The 6,912-nt window shown below is 43.1% G+C and overlaps 1 protein-coding gene across 1 annotated transcript in view; it reads right to left on the minus strand.

Annotated features, from left to right (window-relative positions):
- The window catches only part of TBC1D21 (TBC1 domain family member 21), a 247,779-nt gene that overhangs the window by 239,712 nt on the left and 1,155 nt on the right, over positions 1 to 6,912 (minus strand). The window lies entirely within an intron of this gene.

Genomic DNA, 6,912 nt, shown 5'->3' on the forward strand with positions numbered 1-6,912 from the left:
CAGCTAAGGAAACTGAGGCATACAGCGGTTAAGTGACTTGCCTAGGGTCATACAGTTTGTGAGCATCTGAGGTTGAATGTAAACTCAGGTCTTTCTGACCCCTTTGTCACCTTGCTACCTGGTATAAAGGTATATTAATGTAACTCCTATTCCAAATTTCACTTATATGAGACTCTCTCATTATTGGTGGAGATAAAGTCCCAACCTTGGATAAGGGGCAGAGCAGAGTTGGTAAGAAGTGAGAACCTTAGTTCTCAGTCAGTCCCCCTTTTCGAACACTTCAAGCTAGAGTTCCCCTTCCTAACTCTCTTCAAACAAAGTTTCCAAGCCAGCTTCCAGCTTCTAACTTGGAGAGACAAGGTAGAAGAAGCCAGCCTTACTTCAGGCTGCTGAAGGAAAAGACTCTAGGAAGACAGGAGAAGAGTCAGCGGTCTCCAGCATGTCCCTATTCCCAGGAAGCTTGCTACACTAGAGACTTCTGAGGAATTTCCCCCTTGGATGAGAGCCAGGACCCTCTCTCTTGGTTGAGCTGAGTGGCCTCAATCCCAACAGAAGTGTGTCTTCCCTCTGGGGTGTGTGTGTGTGTGCGTGCATGTGCATACATATATGTGTATATACATATGTGTACATGCATATACATGAATATGTATCTGTATCTCCTCCTTTGTATACCTTCTCTGATTTCTGTTTGCCATGATTTAGATAAATGGGCTTATTTGCTATGTGTGCTCATTGTGAACCTGACATTAGATGGCATTAGCCAAATCCTAAATCTAGAACTCAAGGTCCTTCTTCTTCCAGGAATCACCCAGAGTGATAAAACTTTAAATGTAACTCACCTTTCTCTGGGCTAATAATATTTAAAGGTGCGGATAGGTAGATTCTTAGTCTAGTAGCCTTCTCTCTGAGGAGAGCAGAGTGGTAACCTCCAGCCCCAACCTCCTGCTTCTCCTTCTGGCAAGAATGGAAGTCTTCCTTGGAGAAAGGTAGGGGAGAAGTGGTCTATTCTGCTTCCCTTTGAGTCACAAAATAATGGAGCCTTTGTTATAAATGGCACCTCACTACACATGTGGGACTCATTCTGTATCTCTACATAAAAACTATAAGGTCAGAGTTTGTCCAGTAAAATGTATCTAGACCCAAGCTTCCAAGATCACTCCTGCCTTCTGTCTGAGGGAGAATTTGCCTAGTGATAATGGTGTTGGGACTCCCAAGGTAACCTAGGATATTGAGCTTAGTATCATATATTGGTAACTGGAAGGAACCTGGGGCATCATTTTGTATAACCTCCTCCTTTAAACAATGAGGAAACTGAGGCCCAGAGAGATTAAGTTAATGCTAAAAGTCACACAGTTAGTGGAACCAGGATTTGAACCCAAGTACTCTGACTTCAGATACAATGTTGTTTCTACTGCACCATACAAAAAACCCTCCTCACAGATGGATACCTTCACTCCAATGAGACCAGTTTCTTCATTTCCCTCTCCACTGCAAAATCATGTGTAATCCTGCTTTCGTATTCATACTCTTCCCCCAGGCTGGATCTCTCTAACCTCTTCCCTGTTCTCCCCTCTCTCCCTCTGTGAAAATTCTGCGCATTGTCTGGCCCAGTTCAAGCTCCATCTCTTCTGTGAAGACTTCCCCATTCATCTCAGTTCACACTGCTCTTCCTCCTCTGACCTGAACACATTTCTCAAACATTTTCCCTAACACTGCCCTGCTCTTTCTCTAATTGTTCCATGTGTGAGCCTTCTCTCCTCAGCTGCAGAGCTCCCAAGGGTACAGATACCTCTTCTTCTCCTGTCTCCCCTCATAACCTGGCACAGACCTTGGTACATAGGAGGCCCCTCAATAAAGACCTGAATAACTGATTCTCACCCCTCTTCCTTTCCCAACAAAACCTCCTCCAGAGTATGATTCTCAGCTTCATTAGGGGATGGTGGAAACTGGACTCCCGCTGGGGCCTGAGACAGACATTTCCTTTCTCACTCATCTTCCCTTTGAAATCCAACTTCTCACTTTAATTGTCACAGCTGGCACACCCCATGCCTGGCCACGCCTGGCTGACTGCAGCCCCAGGACCCAGAACTCATTAAACCATAGTTACTGAGTCCATTCCCCACAGCAGCCAGCCAACTCTTCCCAAGATCAAAGAGCTTTTGAAGATCAGTTGGGGAGGGTGGCTGGGAACCACCATGGTTTAGCTACTCATTGAAATTTCTCTGAGGGTCCTCTAGATTTGAGGGGACCCACTACTGAAGGACAAAGCCCAGAGAGACTTCCTATAGTCTAGGAATGAGCTTTCCTCAGTGAACGATTTCTCCCATTTTTCATCAATGGGGAGATGGGGACCAAAAGCAAAATCGAGGGGAACTCTATTTAGTGGGTCCTGGCCCCTATGCCATAAACAATTAACTATCTGAATTAGGGCAAATTGCTTCTCCTTATAAGATCCTAGTTTCCCCATATATAAGACAGGAATAATATCTTTCACTTTCTCCATTGCCTAGGATCATAAGATTTTTATTTTGATAGCAAGCAATAGATTAATCCATAAGCATTTATTATACGCCTACTATGTGCTAAACACTTACTAAGCAATGGGAATCAAAGACAGCAGTGACAGCTCAGTCTCTGCTTGTATATTCTATTAAAGGAGACAATGTGGGCAAATATGTGTGTCTATACATATAGGCATACATAAATGAACACAAGAGAATTTGAAAGGGAAAGACTAATAGTTTAGATTATCAGGTAAGGATTCATGTTGAAGGTGGCATTTGAACTGATCCTTGAAATAAACTGGGGTTTCCAAGAGTTAAAACAACAAAGAGGGGCAGCACTCCCAGCATGAGTAACGATGAATACAAAGGCACAATGATGGGAAATATTTGTAATTAATGGCAGTTTGTCTGGAGTGCAAAGTACAGGAAGGGGAGTGATGTGTAATAAGATTGGAAAGGTAACTTAGGGACAGGTTGCAAAGGATTCAAAGCATAATTGGGCATGATATTGGATGGGGTGGGGCAATAAGGAAACTAGCCTTATTGGAGTGGAGGCAATCGTCTCCGAGGAGGCTTGGCATGGTGCAGTGGAAAAGATATTGAATTTGAAGTCAGAGATCTTGGGTTCAAATCACAGATCCACTAGCTATGTGACTTTTGGTAGTTGCTTAATGTCTCTGAGACTCAGTTTCCACATCTGCAAAATTAGAGTGTTTTGCTAAATTATCTCTAAGGATTAAAAACAGGGCAGTTTATGTTTTATCCTAGAGGTAATGGGAAACCATTGGAGTTTATTGAGCAGGGGAGCAGCATGGACAAACCTCCACATTAGAAAAATCACTATGGTAGCTGTTTAGAGGATGGATTGGAGTGGGGAGAGCCCTGAAGCAGGAAGGATAATAAGGAGGCCATTGCCTGAACTAGGGTTGTGGCTGTGTTCATGGAGACAAGGGATTGTGTGCCAAAGATATCATAAAGGTAGGAAGAAGATTGGCAGTTGGTTGGCTAGTTATGGTGAGAGTGGACAAGCAACATTGAGAATGAAAAACTAGGTGACTGGAAGGAAGGTGATTTCATTAATAGAACTAGAGACTACAAAAAGGATCTGTGATTTCATAAAAGCAAGCCCTTACCCTTTTACCAATGCATAGCCCAACCCCTTTATGACTCTGTCCATGGTCCTCAGGAGGTTCTGAGGCTGAAAAATCCATCACTTTAGAACCAAGCTGATGACAAAATGATAGGTAACAATAAATGAAGTCAATGAGGCAGAGCAGTATAAGAGAAAGAGAAATTCTGAACTTGGGCTCTGCTGCTGAGTCGAAGTATGACCATAGGAAGGTGTTTAACCTTTCAGATGCTCACTTACCTCTTCTATAAAATGAAGCTACCTGCCCTGCCAACCTCAGAGAGCTGTTATGAGGGATATGCAGAAGTGCCTCTTCCAGCTTTGCCTGAGACTCTCCCATCCTGCTGGAAGGACCTGTGGGGATTTATCTCAAGAGTGGCGACAGAAAGTGATCAAAGGCACAGTTGTGCAGTGCCACAGTAAAGGTGGGTGAGAGAGGGATACCAGGAATAGCAACAGTAGAACTCCCAGGGGCCAACCACTGAGGCCACTTACCCTTCTTTCCAATGGGTCGACTTCTGCCAGATGATGTCACAGGTACCTGCTGTTGACAACATAACCAGAACCAAGGACAGCACCATCCTAGAAACTCATCTGTCTTTGCCAGCATCCACTAGGATTCTGAATCCATCCCTGAGTTCTCCCAGGTGCAGAGTTTCTCAAGATTCAAGAGATATAGACATAGAGTAAAATTTGTCAACTGATTGGACATGTGGATTGAGAGAAAGTGAGAATTTGAGGATAATTCTGGGGTTACAAAGCTGGGAGGGTGTAGCAGCAAGCACCCCAAGCATCGTCAGGGTTTGCTGCCCATACAGGTTCTTGGATCTGCTTTGATAAAGGAAAGCAACTCAAAATGGCTTAACAAGCTTACTTTAATCAGTCAGACATATATCGTTTACCTTGTTCAGGGGAAAAGGTCAGCACCCCGAACTTCAAAGTACACAGACAGAATTATCAAGACAGAAACAGATCTAGTAGACAGATTTCAAACTGTCCAATCATTACATCCATACCAAATCAACATCTGGCTTTCAACATCTGGGTTTTTCAAAGCCGGGGGGGCCCTGGACAATGGCTTCCCAGAATACAGATCAAATCACAGAACACTTCTCAAAGTGAGCCCCCAAAACAAAGCCTCACATCAGGGCTTATATAGCCTTCTCCTGGCTCAGAGAATGTGACAACCTTATTGACCCACTGGCCAATCAAAAAGTATCTACTGAAAAACAAGCCTCCCACCCCAGGTTTCAGGTGCACTTTAGCCTAGGGGCAGGGAAGATCTTCCAAATTTGCATTCCCATTACAGAGGGTGACAGAAATATGATGCCTTTGAAAGAAATGGGGATGTTTGGAAAAGAGTTGAGTTTGGGGAAAAGATGAGACTAATATTGGGTGTGTTGAGATTGAGATGTCTTGGGATATCCAATCTGAAATATCCAACATGCATTTGGTGATATGGAACTGAAGTTCAGGGAAGAGACTGGGGCTTGATATCATCTGGAAATCATTGACACAAAGATGGTCATCAAACTCATGGGAGAAGATAAAGTTATCAAGACAGAGAGTATAGAAAAAGTGGGAAGAAAAGACAGCCTAGGACAGAACGATCATCACAATTATTTTAGAAACAATAGAAAGAAAACTGTCCTAGGTTCAAAACCCACCTGTGCTGCTTACTCTTTTTGTGATCTTGAGGGCCTCTCTGGACCTCAGTTTCCTCATCTTTTCAATGATGGGATCATACTAAATGGCCCCCTACTTCTGACACTTCATAACTGAATGAATTTTTGGTGTTATTTTGTGTTATTATTACTACATTGCAATTAGACATGAGGATAGATGTCCCATCAGAATACCTGCATTTAATTCTTGGATCAAATTTGCCAGTTGTGTGACCTTGGGCAAGTCATTTCCTCATTTATCAAATGAGAGTGGTAGATTGGGTGAATTAGATGATCTTTAAAGTCCTTTTCAACTCTAACATTCTATGGCTTATTATAGATAGATGATAGAAAGTCACACTTTGGGCTAGAGACCAACCTGAATATGCTTGGGAGAAGTGTTAGTGGTAGCAACCCAGCTTTCTTCAAAAGCCTGAGTTAGATTTATGAAGAAATTACCCAGTGCAGAAAGCTTGTCTCTGGTCTCTTCTCCATGGTAATTCTTTGCCTTTCCTGTACTTCGCCCACATACAATCAGAACTGCATCTTCCCATTTATTCAGGGCCTCTAGAATGATGTAGGGACTGTTGTCTAGAACAAAGTGCCCAATAGTCTCCTTCCCCCAACCCATATCTCTACTTGATCCTCCTTTCCAACCTCCCAAATAAGCAATCATCTAGCCAGTGATGCCCCCTGCCAAGCTAAATATGCCCAATTCTTTCCAATTATCTCTGTGTGGCATCATTTCCAGTTCCCTCACTATCCTGGTGAGTTGGCTCTGGATGCTCTCCAGTTGGCCAATATCCTTCATAGAAATGGTGCCCAGAACTGAACACAATACTCTAGAGTTTGTTTGACCAGAGGGACGATCACCTTACTCATTTAGAATACTAATGCCCAAGAGTGCATTAATGGTTTTTGTTGCCATATTGTATTTTTGATTGAATTAGTTTGTGATTTTAATGACAACCCTAGGTTTCTATTGTACATCACAGAACCTTAACCTATAGTTTATTCTAAACAGCCTATGGCCTGAGGTCTTCATGCTAACAGCAGAGGGTGCATTGCCTTCTACACCATAAAGGGGAGCAAATCCAATTCTCCCATCTGTCCCAGTGACATCCACTTCTTAGCAGGCACCTTTTTTGCTTGGCATTGTACAAATGGCATTTTTAAGATTGGGAAAAGGAATCCATATCCCTGCATGCCTGAACCTTGACTGCCACAAAGCTCTAATTCTCTTGAGGTGTTTACCTGAAGCATGAAGAATGGAGACTGGAGGAAGGAGATGAAGAAAGTGAAAATTATAGCAGGGTCTGTGACTATGAGGAGCAAGGGAAGTTTTTGCGGGGCAGCTAGGTGGTGCAGTGAATAATAGAGCACCAGCCCTGGAGTCAGGAGGACCTGAGCTCAAATCTGGTCTCAGACACTTAACACAAAAACTAGCTGTGTGACCTTGGGAAAGTCACTTAACCCCAATCGGAAAGAAAGAAAGAAAGAAAGAAAGAAAGGAAGGAAGGAAGGAAGGAAGGAAGGAAGGAAGGAAGGAAGGAAGGAAGGAAGGAAGGAAGAAAGAAAGAAAGAAAGAAAGAAAGAAAGAAAGAAAGAAAGAAAG

The sequence above is a fragment of the Petaurus breviceps genome, unplaced genomic scaffold (genome assembly GCF_028583685.1).
Source record: "Petaurus breviceps papuanus isolate PSGF00001 unplaced genomic scaffold, PetGlider_PUasm1.0 90825, whole genome shotgun sequence".
Lineage (NCBI taxonomy): Eukaryota > Metazoa > Chordata > Mammalia > Diprotodontia > Petauridae > Petaurus > Petaurus breviceps.